This window comes from Hakea prostrata, chromosome 9, assembly GCF_041222555.1.
Source record: "Hakea prostrata isolate BN-2017 chromosome 9, UWA_Hpros_2, whole genome shotgun sequence".
Lineage (NCBI taxonomy): Eukaryota > Viridiplantae > Streptophyta > Magnoliopsida > Proteales > Proteaceae > Hakea > Hakea prostrata.
The window spans coordinates 62,825,594-62,839,560 of record NC_142608.1 but is presented as its reverse complement, the minus strand read 5'-3'; positions in this window follow the sequence as shown (position 1 = coordinate 62,839,560).

Here is a 13,967-nt window from a genome sequence, read left to right as displayed (position 1 = left end):
TCTTAAAACTCTGTTTTTTTTAGCTCTATCGTCTCGCATTGGTCGATCGATTGGTCGATTGGACCCGATCGACCAATCCACTCGACCAATGAGTACAGCAACTCCAGAATTGGTCTATGTTGGATGTTTTGGTATCTTTTCTGTTAGGGATCTTTCCTAATATGTTGTATATACTTGTTTAGGACCTTCTTCTCAAGTTTGCCGAGATCTTACTTGATTTCTTAGGATTCCTTTGCGAGTAATAAAAGGTAAGGATGGTTATTTCCTTAATTACATAGATAGCATGAATCTAGTTTCTATATTTGAATATCATAGATATGATTCCTAAATTAGATTCTTACAATGATATACTACTGTTGCATAACTTTGATTACAGTAGCATTACTTATTCATATTAAATTGATTCATGTATGATTTACTTACCAATGTTATAAAAGTGATTGTAATTATTGATTTCTTTCCATATATGAAGTTACCATATATGTGATGATATGAATTGATGCATGTGTATGCTTAAGTACGGTTTGGAAAGGAGAGGTGTCCTTTTGACACTTCTGTTCTTGGACTACTACGGGAATATTATGGGATGTTTCCGGAGATGCCCTCTGGACACCTTCCTAAACTGTTGGATGACATATCTAGGATTGTCTAGTAGTGTTTGGCTAGGATGTCTGTTATGTCGGACCCTAATCGGAGGGGTATTGAGACCGAACGACCCGTGGTAGCAATGGGGATTCATGGGCGCTCAAGACCGGTAACCAACCCGTGAGAGGACGGGAATCACATTGTGGGGGCCATTTATTGGTAGGGTTGCATATGGTTAGACTTGGGCTCACGGGCGCTTAAGACCGGTAACCAACCCGTGAGAGGACGTGAGAGCTTCCCGTTTACCATATGTGGATGATCAATAGGGTTGATGAGTCCGTAGTCAGGGACTATGGGGACTCTAGTGTGAAGGATACCGGAAAGGATCGTCGGGGACGAGGAATGGACGTATCTGGATCGACTTGATGTAACTAAGTAGAAGACTTGCATTTGGCTAGGTTTTACCCGACATGCGCCAGTACTTATACCAAATGGTTGTGAGAGAGTGTGTTGACTTAACCCCCGCCAAGGTTTGTCTGAGGGATGAAGGACCCATTACCAATCGGCTGCTCAAGACCGGTGAAATGATCCGTGAGAGAATCCAAGATATCTTAAATGGTTGAGGATGTGAGTGGACTTTCCTAAAGAAGTACGGTGCTATGACTTAAAGCATGTCCGCCAATAGAGACCAGCATACATAGAGTTAGATTCATTCATTCATTGCTTGTCTCATATCATATTGCATTCATGATTGTTCCGGAATCCGCCATTTATGTTATTATGGATTTTTAATCGCCTTACCGAGTTTCTTTGAAACTCATTCCTTTATTGTACAATGTTGTTAGACTATCCTGCAGTGCGAGTACTATGACGGTCCCTATGAAGAAGCGCAAGGCGAAGAGGCATATCTCCGGGGAAGGTGATTGCGGTTACCACAATTACTCTGAAGATCCCGCGAGTGGTTATGCTCCGTACGATGCTTAGTCCGACCATTGAGTGGAAGCGTCCTTGTGCCATTTATGAGATTTACACTTACAAGGATGTTGTCTATAAAGTGGAGAACAATTTAGTTACCCAATGTACTTGCTACTGGGATTAGGTTTTGTCTAGTTTATTCTCTTTAGAGCTACTTTTCCGCTGGTTGTAAAGTGGGATTTTTGCCTCACTTTACTTATCCGTTTGATACTACGATTATATCTATTATTTCGATTCATTTATGATTCATTCTTTCTTTATTGGATCTATGGTTTATCTTCCGCACTTTTATTATGATTGTTCATGATTATGTTATTGTTTATGTGGGAGGTTGATCACTCGATACCTGATCTTCGGGCTGTGGATCACACTCTCGGGTATGCCGGATAGGGTACCGGCTGGGAGGGCGTGATGATTGGTATCGAGCCCAAGGTTCGAGGAGATCCTAACCACAAAAGACAACAACTGAACATTCCTGAGTCATTGATCCGAAATGACTCCTCTACTCTTAGAAGTGAATAATAGAACACTTGAATTAGAAACTTGACCTTTGAGGCATAATGAGAACATTTCCGAATAACATACCATAATTATACTTGAACAAATGTCACTAATGCAAGGAAAAGAAAGGTGCATAACATACAATAATTAAAGAGAAACAAAATGAACTTCATTAATTTCAAAGGTTTTTACAACGATTACATCTGAAATGCATAAATGGAAATCCTAAGGTACGGTCTATCTAGGTGATGCGCTCGATCTCTCGTATGCTCCGAACTCCTCTCGCTAGCTGAGTCACCCGATGCTCTATCCTATCCTGTCGTGACTCCATCCTCTCGTACATCTGCTCTGTCCGACCTCCATTCTCTCTAGCATGGAAGTCATCGATCTCATCTCGTGCTCCAAGATCTGAAGTCTCCGGAACCGCATGTGAAGGGCCACCTACCTCGAAGTGTGATGAAGGAAACTCGTGATGCACGGGCTCAGCCTCGCGCATATCGCATCATCTCCGGCCTGATCATCACTATCGGGACCGATATCCTCTCCTCCATCCTCTCGATCCCTGATCCTCATCCTCCGATTCATCATCATCCTCACCCTCCGGACCGGGAGATCTCTCGGACTGCTGCAGTCTCATCCGACGAATGGTCCGAGTCCCAATAGGGTATCCCTGTGATCTAGTGTCCACTGGTGTATCCTCGAAACTCACCCCGAAATGCCCGAAGATCAAGGTCGGTAGTCTCCCATAGCAAAGGTTCCGCATGCTAGGCCGCAGAACTAAGTCCGGCATGACCTGCTGAATGATGTAGGAGAGATCGATCTCGAAGCCCATGTAGATGCGGTAGATGACTAAGGCCTCCATCACCGTGACCCGATGGTGATGTCCGGCTTTCGGCATAATGTTTCGGCCGACTATGCGACCGATAATCCGTGCAGAACCCGTCATCCGTCCGCTAGTCCACGGAGTGAAGCATCGACGGCTATCCCATAGCGTAGAGCATATCTCGCGAAGCTCGTACGGCATCGGATGGCTGTCCGGATCTGCTCCTGCAGGTATCCACACACACCTGTTGTGGATAGTAAGGAACCTGCAAGATCTCAGCCCGGTGTCCGGGTAGAGAAGCGAATCGAGTCCGGAAGACCACGCTCCCGAGGACAAGTCTAAGTGGATGTCCTTGGCCTCGAGCCTCCTCTCGTGTAAGTAAGGTTGCTGAAGAACAACCTCACTAGTTCGGGTATACCGGTAGATCCTCGGTGAAGAGATGAGTCCACCGCAACGTGTCGAACCTCTCGCCGAATCCTAAAGGCTACGAGCTGGCGTAAGTGAAGTAGACGTCCCATCTCGATGTTGCGATGGGAAGTAGTAGGCCTCGTACGGGAACTCGGCCCGAGGTGTGTCAAACATGTCTGGTCTCCTAACCTCCTGTCTAGGCTCGAAAGGAACCTGACCTCTGCCCCTAAGAGCACCTACGATGCGACCATGACCTCTACCTCGTCCTCGCCCTCCCCTTTGCATAGTGTATCTGTGAAAGAGACAAGAGACAATTTCAATTAGTGCTATTTTAAGATTTGAGCCAAAAGGGTATTTTCGTAATTTTTCGGAAAATTTCAAATTTGGGGGAAATTTGATTTGAACATACTAGCATGTGCGCAATACTTGGAATTTCATGTCTATGAAGTTGTTTTGATGAAAATCGATCGAAAACTTGAATTAAAGCAAAAAATTCAGCAAGAAGGAAATTTGGGGATTTTGCAATTTAGGTCAAAATTGGATTTTTGAAAGGTTGAAATTGGTTAAATCAAATTGTATGGACCTATCTACAATGTCATCTTGAGCATGTAGCATTTGATCTCGTGCGAAAATTTCAAGCGATTTGAGAGAAAACGAAATTTTTCTAAAGATATCGATTTCGGTATAAAACTTTGCGAGATGAGCACCAAGGTGTTAAAACTTGTTGTCTATGCATGGCATTGTGTTTAAAACCTAAGGAATATGTTTCTAAGCATTCCTAAGCATGATTTCTAGCATTGGATACAAGTAAAGCATGGTTTTATTGAAATGCAAGCATGAGAAGATGAAAATGGAAGGAAGATTAAGAGGTTTACCTTGTTTGTGAAGATGGTGTGTTGTGGTGTTGTTGTTGAAGCACTAAATCACCTCAAGAACACTTGTGGGAACTCTTGGAGATTTTCCCTAGAGCTCTCTCACCTTTGGAAGAAGTTAGAATGAGGTTGGAATGTGGAAATGAGGCTTATAATGCGAATTTTCGCATTCTGTCTGCATTGGTCGACTCATTGGTCGACTGGGTCACTCGACCAATCACTCGACCAATGGTCACAGAGACCTCATTTGCTGTTGAATTTTTGGAAAATGTGATTTTTGCCTTATGGAATATTGTTTGATGACTATATGTGTGAAACCCAGCCCTAACCTTGACCCGGAAACCTTGTTATTTGTAGGTCCGATGACCCGAAGTAAAGTAAGAAGTCAGCTTTGGGCCATCCCAGTAGAGGACTTGGTGTCTGGCTTTGAATCCATGAAGGTTGATGATGAGGTTCTATTTATGGAAACAGAATCCTGATGAAGATCTAATTAGTTGATGGACTTGGAGTGCTCTCTATCTTGGTTTGAAGGCATTTCTACCTACTAGGTAAGTCACTTGACTTGTGTGCAAAACCCCTTTAGGTTTGGTTTTGATCTGGGCCTTCAATTCCCTGTTTTGGCCTTGCTTTGTCTGCATTGGTCGAGTGATTGGTCGCCTGGGCCGATCGACCAATCCACTCGACCAATAGGTCTTGTCTTTGGCAATTAGGTTGATTCTTGCTCTATTTAAGTCTAACCTCGAGTCCACTTCGTATTTGCTGCCTCCAAACCCTCTGGGAGCGAACCAAAGACCTCTGCAAGTCATCTCTCTTGCATTCTTGGAGTTTTCTTGGCGGATCTTCGTCGGAACTCTTCTTGTTGCATCAAAAGGTATGTCTACTCTCTCTTCTTCTCCTACATCTTTGTTTTTCTTTCCTTTTTGAGTTGAGACAGTAGAAGAGATGCTGCATCCTCTGTTGCAAACATCTCGAACATGTTCTCATGATCATCCTAAGGATTTAAGGCTAGAACAATGATCTTAACCATGATCATTGCAAGCTTTTGAGGGATTCATGATCAAACCATGATTTAATCTCTGTTAATTTCTTAATCTGAATTCGATCTCTTTGGATCTTCTTTCATTGATCATGTTAGTGGTTAATGGTTGTGTTTTCTTTCTATGATCCATAATCCATAGAATTCTAGTTGTTCTCTTCTACCTTACTATGTGTTCTTCATGATGCATGATAGTACATATATGGTAGGTTTTATTTCCTTATTTAGATCTATGCTTCTAAGCCTTATTCCATGAAGACCTATGCATGTTTTCATGTTTTCATTACCGAAAGCAATGATCCATCCTCCTATTGTTCTTGTCCTTGTTTTCTATTTCAAAATTCATCAAGATCCATGTTTGATTTATTTATGGTAACTTTTTGTTTCCTAATTTGGATCTTGATACCTTGATTTGATTAGTGTTTTGAGGTCCCCTATATGTTAGAATACTACTGATGTAGTCTACCCCTTGATTAGTACCCTCTTGAACCATCAAATTCGGATTTCATATCTCAAAACTCTGATTTTCTAAGCTACTGTCTGCATTGGTCGACTGATTGGTCGATTGGACCACTCGACCAATCCACTCGACCAATGAGTACGGCAACTCAGAATTGGTCATTTCGGATGTTTTGCTATATTTTCTGTTAGGGATCTTTCCTAATATGTTGTATATACTTGTTTAGGACCTTCTTCTCAAGTTTGCCAAGATCTTACTTGATTTCTTAGGATTCTTTGCGAGTTATAAAAGGTAAGGATGGTTATTTCCTTAATTACATAGATAGCATGAATCTAGTTTCTATATTTGAATATCGTTGATATGTTTCCTAAATTAGATTCTTACAATGATATACTACTGTTGCATAACTTTGATTACGGTAGCATTACTTATTCATATTGAATTGATTCATGTATGATTTACTTACCAATGTTATACAAGTGATTGTAAATATTGATTTCTTTCCATATATGGAGTTACCATATATGTGATGATATGAATTGATGCATGTGTATGCTTACGTATGGTTTGGAAAGGAGAGGTGTCCTTTTGACACTTCTGTCCTTGGACTACTACGGGAATATTATGGGATGTTTCCGGAGATGCCCTCCGGACGCCTTCCTAAACTGTTGGATGACATATATAGGATTGTCTAGTAGTGTTTGGCTAGGATGTCTGTTATGTCGAGACCCTAATCGGAGGGGTATTGAGACCGAACGACCCGTGGTAGCAATGGGGATTCATGGGCGCTCAAGACCGGTAACCAACCCGTGAGAGGACAGGAATCACATTGTGGGGGCCATTTGTTGGTAGGGTTGCATATGGTTAGACTTGGGCTCACGGGCGCTTAAGACCGGTAACCAACCCGTGAGAGGACGTGAGAGCTTCCCGTTTACCATATGTGGATGATCAATAGGGTTGGTGAGTCCGTAGTCAGGGACTATGAGGACTCTAGTGTGAAGGATACCGGAAAGGATCGTCGGGGACGAGGAATGGAAGTATCTCGGATCGACTTGATGTAACCAAGTAGAAGACTTGCATTTGGCTAGGTATTACCCTGACATGCGCCAGTACTTATACCAAATGGTTGTGAGAGAGTGTGTTGACTTAACCCCCTGCCAAGGTTTGTCCTGAGGGATGAAGGACCCATTACCAATCGGTCGCCCGAGATATCTTAAATGGTTGGAGGGAATCCAAGATATCTTAAATGGTTGAGGATGTGAGTGGACTTTCCTAAGGAAGTACGGTGCTATGACTTAAAACATGTCTGCCAATAGAGACCAGCATACTTAGAGTTAGATTCATTCATTCATTGTTTGTCTCGTATCATGTTGCATTTATGTTTGTTCTGGAATCCTGCCATTTATGTTATTATGGATTTTAAGCGCCTTCTTTGGGTTTCTTTGAAACTCATTCCTTTATTGTACAATGTTGTTAGACTATCCTGCGGTACGGAATACTATGACGGTCCCTATGAGGAAGCGCAAGGCGAAGAGACATATCTCCGGGAAGGTGATTGCGGTTACCACAATTACTCACGAAGATCCCACGGGTGGTTATGCTCCGTACGATGCTTAGTCCGACCATTGAGTGGAAGCGTCCTTGTGCTATCTATGAGATCTACACCTACAAGGATGTCGTCTACAAAGTGGAGAATAATTTAGTTACCCAATGTACTTGCTACTGGGATTAGCTTTTATCTAGTTTATTCTTTCGAGCTACTTTTCATTTGGATGTAAAGTGGGATTTTTGCTTCACTTTACTTATCCGTTTGACACTACGATTATATCTATTATTCCGTTTCGTTTATGATTCATTCTTTCATTATTGGATCTATGATTTATCTTCCGCACTCTTGTTATGGTTGTTCATGATTATGTTATTGTTTATGTGGGAGGTTGATCACTCGATACCGATCTTCGGGCTGTGGATCACACTCTCGGGTATGCCGGATAGGGTACCGGCTGGGAGGGCGTGACAGATTGGTATCGAGCCCAAGGTTCGAGGAGATCCTAACCACAAAAGACAACAAACTGAACATTCCTGGGTCATTGATCTGAAATGACTCTTCTACTCTTAGAAGTGAATAAAAGAACACTGAATTAGAAACTTGAACTTTGAGGCATAACAGAACATTTCTGAATAACATACCATAATTATACTTGAACAAATGTCACTAATGCAAGGAAAATAAAAGTGCATAACATACAATAATTAAAGAGAAACAAAATGAACTTCATTAATTTCAAAAGTTTTTACAATGATTACATCTGAAAAGCATAAATGGAAAATCCTAAAGTACGGTCTATCTAGGTGATCTACTCGATCTCTATATGCTCGAACTCCTCTGCTAGGCTGAGTCACCGATGCTCTATCCTGTCTGTCGAGACTCCATCCTCTCGTACATCTGCTCTGTCCGACCTCCATCCTCTCTAGCATGGAAGTCATCGATCTCATCTGTGCACTAAGATCTGAAGTCTCCGGAACCGCATGTGAAGGGCCCACCGCCTCGAAGTGTGATGAAGGAAACTCGTGATGCACGAGGCTCAGCCTCGCGCATATCTGTATCGTCTCCGGCCTGATCATCACTATCCGGGACCGATATCCTCTCCTCCATCCTCGATCCCGATCCTCATCCTCCGATTCATCATCATCCTCACCCTACGGACCAGGAGATCTCTCTAAGCGATGTAGCCTCATCGTCGAATGGTCCGAGTCCCAATGGGGTATCCCGTGATCTAGTGTCCATCGGAGTATCCTCGAAACTCACCCCGAAATGCCTGAAGATCAAAGTCGAAGCCTCCCATAGCAAAGGTTCCGCATGCTAGGCCGCAGAACTAAGTCCAGCATGACCTGCTGAATGATGTAAGAAAGATCGATCTCGAAGCCCATGTAGATGCGGTAAATGACCAAGGCCTCCATCACTGTGACCCGATGGTGATGTCCGGCTTTCGGCATGATGTTTCGGCCGACTATGCGACCGATAATACGTGCGAGAACCCGTCATCCGTCCGCTAGTCCACGGTGTGAAGCATCGGCGGCTATCCCATAGCGTAGAGCATATCTCGCGAAGCTCATACGGCATCGGATGGCTGTCCGGGTGCTCCTCGCTGGTATCCACACACACTGCTTGTGGATAGTAAGGGACTGCAAGATCTCGGCCGGTGTCCGGGTAGAGAAGCGAATCCGAGTGCGAAGGACCCTGCTCCCGAGGACAAGTGCGAGTGGATGTCCCTGGCCCCGAGCCTCCTCCTGTGTAAGTAAGGTTGCTGAAGAACAACCTCACTAGCTGCGGGTATACCGGCAAATCCTCGGTGAAGAGGTGAGTCCACCGTAAAGTGTCGAACCTCTGCCGGATCCTGAAGGTTACGAGCTGGCGTAAGTGAAGTAGACGCCCCATCTCGATGTTACAATAGCTGAAGTAGGCCTCGTACGAAACTCGGCCCGAGGTGTGTCAAATAGGTCCGGTCTCCTAACCTCCTCTCCGGGCTCGAAAGGAACCCGACCTCTGCCCCTAAGAGCACCTACGATGCGACCTCGACCTCTACCTCCTCCTCGTCCTCCCCTCTGCATGGTGTATCTGCGAAAGAGACAAGAGACTTTCCAATTAGTGCTATTTCAAGATTTGAGCCAAAAGGGTATTTTCGTAATTTTTCGGAAAATTTCAAATTTGGGGGAAATTGGATTCGAACATACTAGCATGTGCACAATACTTGGAATTTCATGTCTATGAAGTTGTTTTGATGAAAATCGATCGAAAACTTGGATTAAAGCGAAAAATTCAGCAAGAAGAAATTTGGGGATTTTGCAATTTAGGTCAAAATTGGATTTTTGAAAAGTTGAAATTGGTTAAATCAAATTGTATGGACCTATCTACAATGTCATCTTGAGCATGTAGCATTTGATCTCGTGCGAAAATTTCAAGCGGTTTGAGAGAAAACGAAATTTTTCTAAAGATATCGATTTCGATATAAAACCTTGCGAGATGAGCACCAAATGTGTTAAAACTTGTTGTCTATGCATGTCATTGTGTTTAAAACCTAGGGAATATGTTTCTAAGCATTCCTAAGCATGATTTCTAGCATTGGATACAAGTAAAGCATGGTTTTATTGAAATGCAAGCATGAGAAGATGAAAATGGAAGAAAGAATGAGAGATTTACCTTGTTTGTGAAGATGGTGTGTTGTGGTGTTGTTGTTGAAGCACTAAATCACCTCAAGAACACTTGTGGGAACTCTTGGATATTTTCCCTAGAGCTCTCTCACCTTTGGAAGAAGTTAGAATGAGGTTGGAATGTGGAAATGAGGCTTATAATGCGAATTTTCGCATTTCATTGGTCGATGATTGGTCGATTGGGTCACTCGACCAACCACTCGACCAATGGTCACAGTGACCTCATTTGCTGTTGAATTTTTGGAAAATGTGATTTTTGCCTTATGGAATATTGTTTGATGACTATATGGATATATTTGAGCATGATTTAAGTTTTCAAATCATTTGGACTTGTGGTTTATGTTGAATCTTCGAAATTCGGTATTTTGATGTTCTTGGATATCTTGCTTATGATTTGGAAACCAAGGTGACACACTAGGTGGGAAAAAGTTTAAGAAGAGAAGGGAGTTTCACCTTGGGGAGCTCCGGTCTTGTTCGTCAAGAAGAAAGACGGTAGTATGCGCTTGTGCATCGACTACCGTGAGTTGAATAAGTTGACTATCAAGAATAGATATCCGCTGCCCAGAATTGATGATCTCTTCGATCAGTTGAAGGGTGCAGTTGTGTTCTCGAAGATTGACTTAAGGTCTGGATATCACCAACTGAAAGTGAAGTCTAGTGATATCTTCAAGACAGCTTTCCGAACGCGGTATGGTCACTACGAGTTTAGAGTCATGCCCTTCGGATTGACCAATGCTCCTGCGGTGTTCATGGACCTCATGAACCGAGTATTTCATGATGTGCTTGATAAGTTTGTGATTGTTTTCATTGATGACATCTTGATCTATTCGAAGAGCGAAGAAGAGCATGCGAGTCATCTAAGTTTCACTTTGCAAAGGTTGCGGGAAAAGAAGTTGTTTGCTAAGTTTAGCAAGTGTGATTTCTGGCTTAAGAGAATGGTTTTCCTTGGTCATGTAGTTTCAGCCGAAGGTATTCGTGTCGATCCTGAAAAGGTCCAAGTTGTGGCTGATTGGGAGAGACCGAAGTCGATAACGGAAATAAGAAGTTTTCTTGGATTGGCGGGTTACTACCGAAGGTTTATTGAGAACTTCTCTCGGTTGGCTGCTCCTATGACTAAGTTGACCCGGGAAAGAAGAGAAGTTTGTTTGGTCGACGCTTGTGAGAAGAATTTCCAAGAGTTGAAAGATAGATTGACAAGTGCCCCGGTTTTGACTATACACGATAGTTCCGATGGTATGACAGTTTATACCGATGCGTCAAAGATTGGTTTGGGTTGTGTCTTGATGCAACATGGCAAGGTCGTAGCCTATGCTTCTCGGCAATTGAAGGATTATGAGCGGAATTACCCCACTCACGATCTAGAACTTGCCGCCGTTGTCTTTGCTTTGAAGATTTGGAGACATTATCTTTACGGTGAGAAGATTGCCATTTTCACGGATCATAAGAGTTTGAAATACTTCTTTACCCAAAAGGAGTTGAACATGAGACAAAGGAGATGGTTGGAACTCGTCTCCGATTATGATTGTGATATTCGGTATCATCCTGGGAAAGCAAATGTTGTTGCCGATGCTCTTAGTAGGAAGAACCAGAAGAAGACTTTGGATTTGAATGCTTTGAGTTTACCATTGTGGTCTTCTATTGAGAGTTTTGGTTTGGAAATCGTTCCTGAGAATTCTGATTTTATTCTTTCCGCCATGACGGCAAGATCTGGTCTTAGAGATAAGATTGTTGCTCTGCGAGTTACGATCAAGAGTTTTTGACCAAAGTTGAGAAGATTTCTTCGAATCTGAGTCGGACCCCGACTTTGGTATATCCATGGATGGTGCTTTGTTGTTTAGAGGAAGGCTGTGTGTGCTGCAAACGATGAAGTTAAGAATGAAATATTGAAGGAAGCACACAAGTCGGTCTTTCTTGTACACCGGGAAGCACCAAGATGTACAAGGACTTGAAGGAACATTTTTGGTGGATTGGTCTAAAGGCGGATGTTGACGATTTTGTTGCCAAGTGTGAGACTTGCCAACGTGTGAAAGCCGTTCGACAACCTCCATCTGGATTACTTCAACCCCTTCCTATTCCTAGTTGGAAGTGGGAAGATATCTCCATGGACTTTGTGACTAGCTTGCCTCGGACAAGTAAAGGCAATGACACTTTGTGGGGGTGATTGTTGATAGGTTGACCAAATCAGCCCATTTCATTCCTATGAAGATCACTCATACTACGGATAAGCTAGCCGGGCTTTATGTGGATAATGTGGTTCGTCTGCATGGTGTGCCATTGAGTATTGTCTCGGATCGTGATCCTAGGTTCACCTCAAGGTTTTGGAATAGTTTCGCAGAAGGCCTTGGGAACCCAATTGAACTTGAGTACAGCTCATCATCCACGATCGATGGACAATGCGAGCGGACAATTCAAACATTGGAAGACATGCTCGGATCTTGTGTGGTGGATATGGGTGGAAATTGGGATGAACACCTAGCTTTGGTTGAGTTTGCCTATAACAACGGTTATCAAGCAACAATAGGCATGGCTCCATTCAAGGCTTTGTATGGTAGTACTTGTAGGACACCTTTGTACTTTGGGTGAGAGGCAGTTGAAAGAAAAGTCTTAGGTCCCGAGATGATTGAAGCTACAAGTGCTATGGTAGATATGATAAGAGAAAGGATTAAGTACGCTTGATCGAGCGAGAAATCTTATCTTGATAAGAGAAGGACCGATTTGGAATTTCAAGTTGGAGAGAAAGTCTTTCGAAGGTCTCACCAATGAAGGGTGTGATGAGATTCAATGTTAAGGGAAAGCTTAGCCCTCGTTACATTGGACCTTTCGAGATTTTGGAAAAGGTTGGACCTGTTGCGTATCGATTAGCATTACCTCCGTCTCTTCTTTGGTGTGCACAATGTGTTTCATATTTCGATGCTCCGAAAATACATAGAGAATCCGGAACACATTTTGCAGCAAGCACTGAAGGACTTAGTGCTGATTTGACCTATGATGAAGAACCGGCCGAAATCCTGGATAGGAAGGACAAGCGGCTGCGGAATCGCGCCATTCCTTTGGTGAAGATTCGGTGGAAGAACCATACCCCTGAAGAAGCTTCTTGGGAGAAGGAAGAAGACATGAAGGAGAAGTTTCCTTACCTCTTTGGAAGCACAGGTACGCTTTCAATTTCGAGGACGAAATTTCTTTAAGGGGGGGAGAATGTGAAACCCAGCCCTAACCTTGACCCGGAAACCTTGTTATTTGTAGGTCCGATGACCCGAAGTAAAGTAAGAAGTCAGCTTTGGGCCATCCCAAGTAGAGGACTTGGTGTCTGGCTTTGAATCCATGAAGGTTGATGATGAGGTTCTATTTATGGAAACAGAATCCTGATGAAGATCTAATTAGTTGATGGACTTGGAGTGCTCTCTATCTTGGTTTGAAGGCATTTCTACCTACTAGGTAAGTCACTTGACTTGTGTGCAAAACCCCTTTAGGTTTGGTTTTGCTCTGGGCCTTCAATTCCCTGTTTTGGCCTTCTTTCTGCATTGGTCGACCGATTGGTCGACCGGGCCGATCGACCAATCCACTCGACCAATGGGTGCTGTCTTTGGCAATTAGGTTGATTCTTGCTCTATTTAAGTCTAACCTCGAGTCCACTTCGTATTTGCTGCCTCCAAACCCTCTGGAACGAACCAAAGACCTCTGCAAGTCATCTCTCTTGCATTCTTGGAGTTTTCTTGGCGGATCTTCGTCGGAACTCTTCTTGTTGCATCAAAAGGTATGTCTACTCTCTCTTCTTCTCCTACATCTTTGTTTTTCTTTCCTTTTTGAGTTGAGACAGTAGAAGAGATGCTGCATCCTCTGTTGCAAACATCTCTGAACATGTTCTCATGATCATCCTAAGGATTTAAGGCTAGAACAATGATCTTAACCATGATCATTGCAAGCTTTTGAGGGATTCATGATCAAACCATGATTTAATCTCTGTTAATTTCTTAATCTGAATTCTGATCTCTTTGGATCTTCTTTCATTGATCATGTTAGTGGTTAATGGTTGTGTTTTCTTTCTATGATCCATAATCCATAGAATTCTAGTTGTTCTCTTCTACCTTACTATGT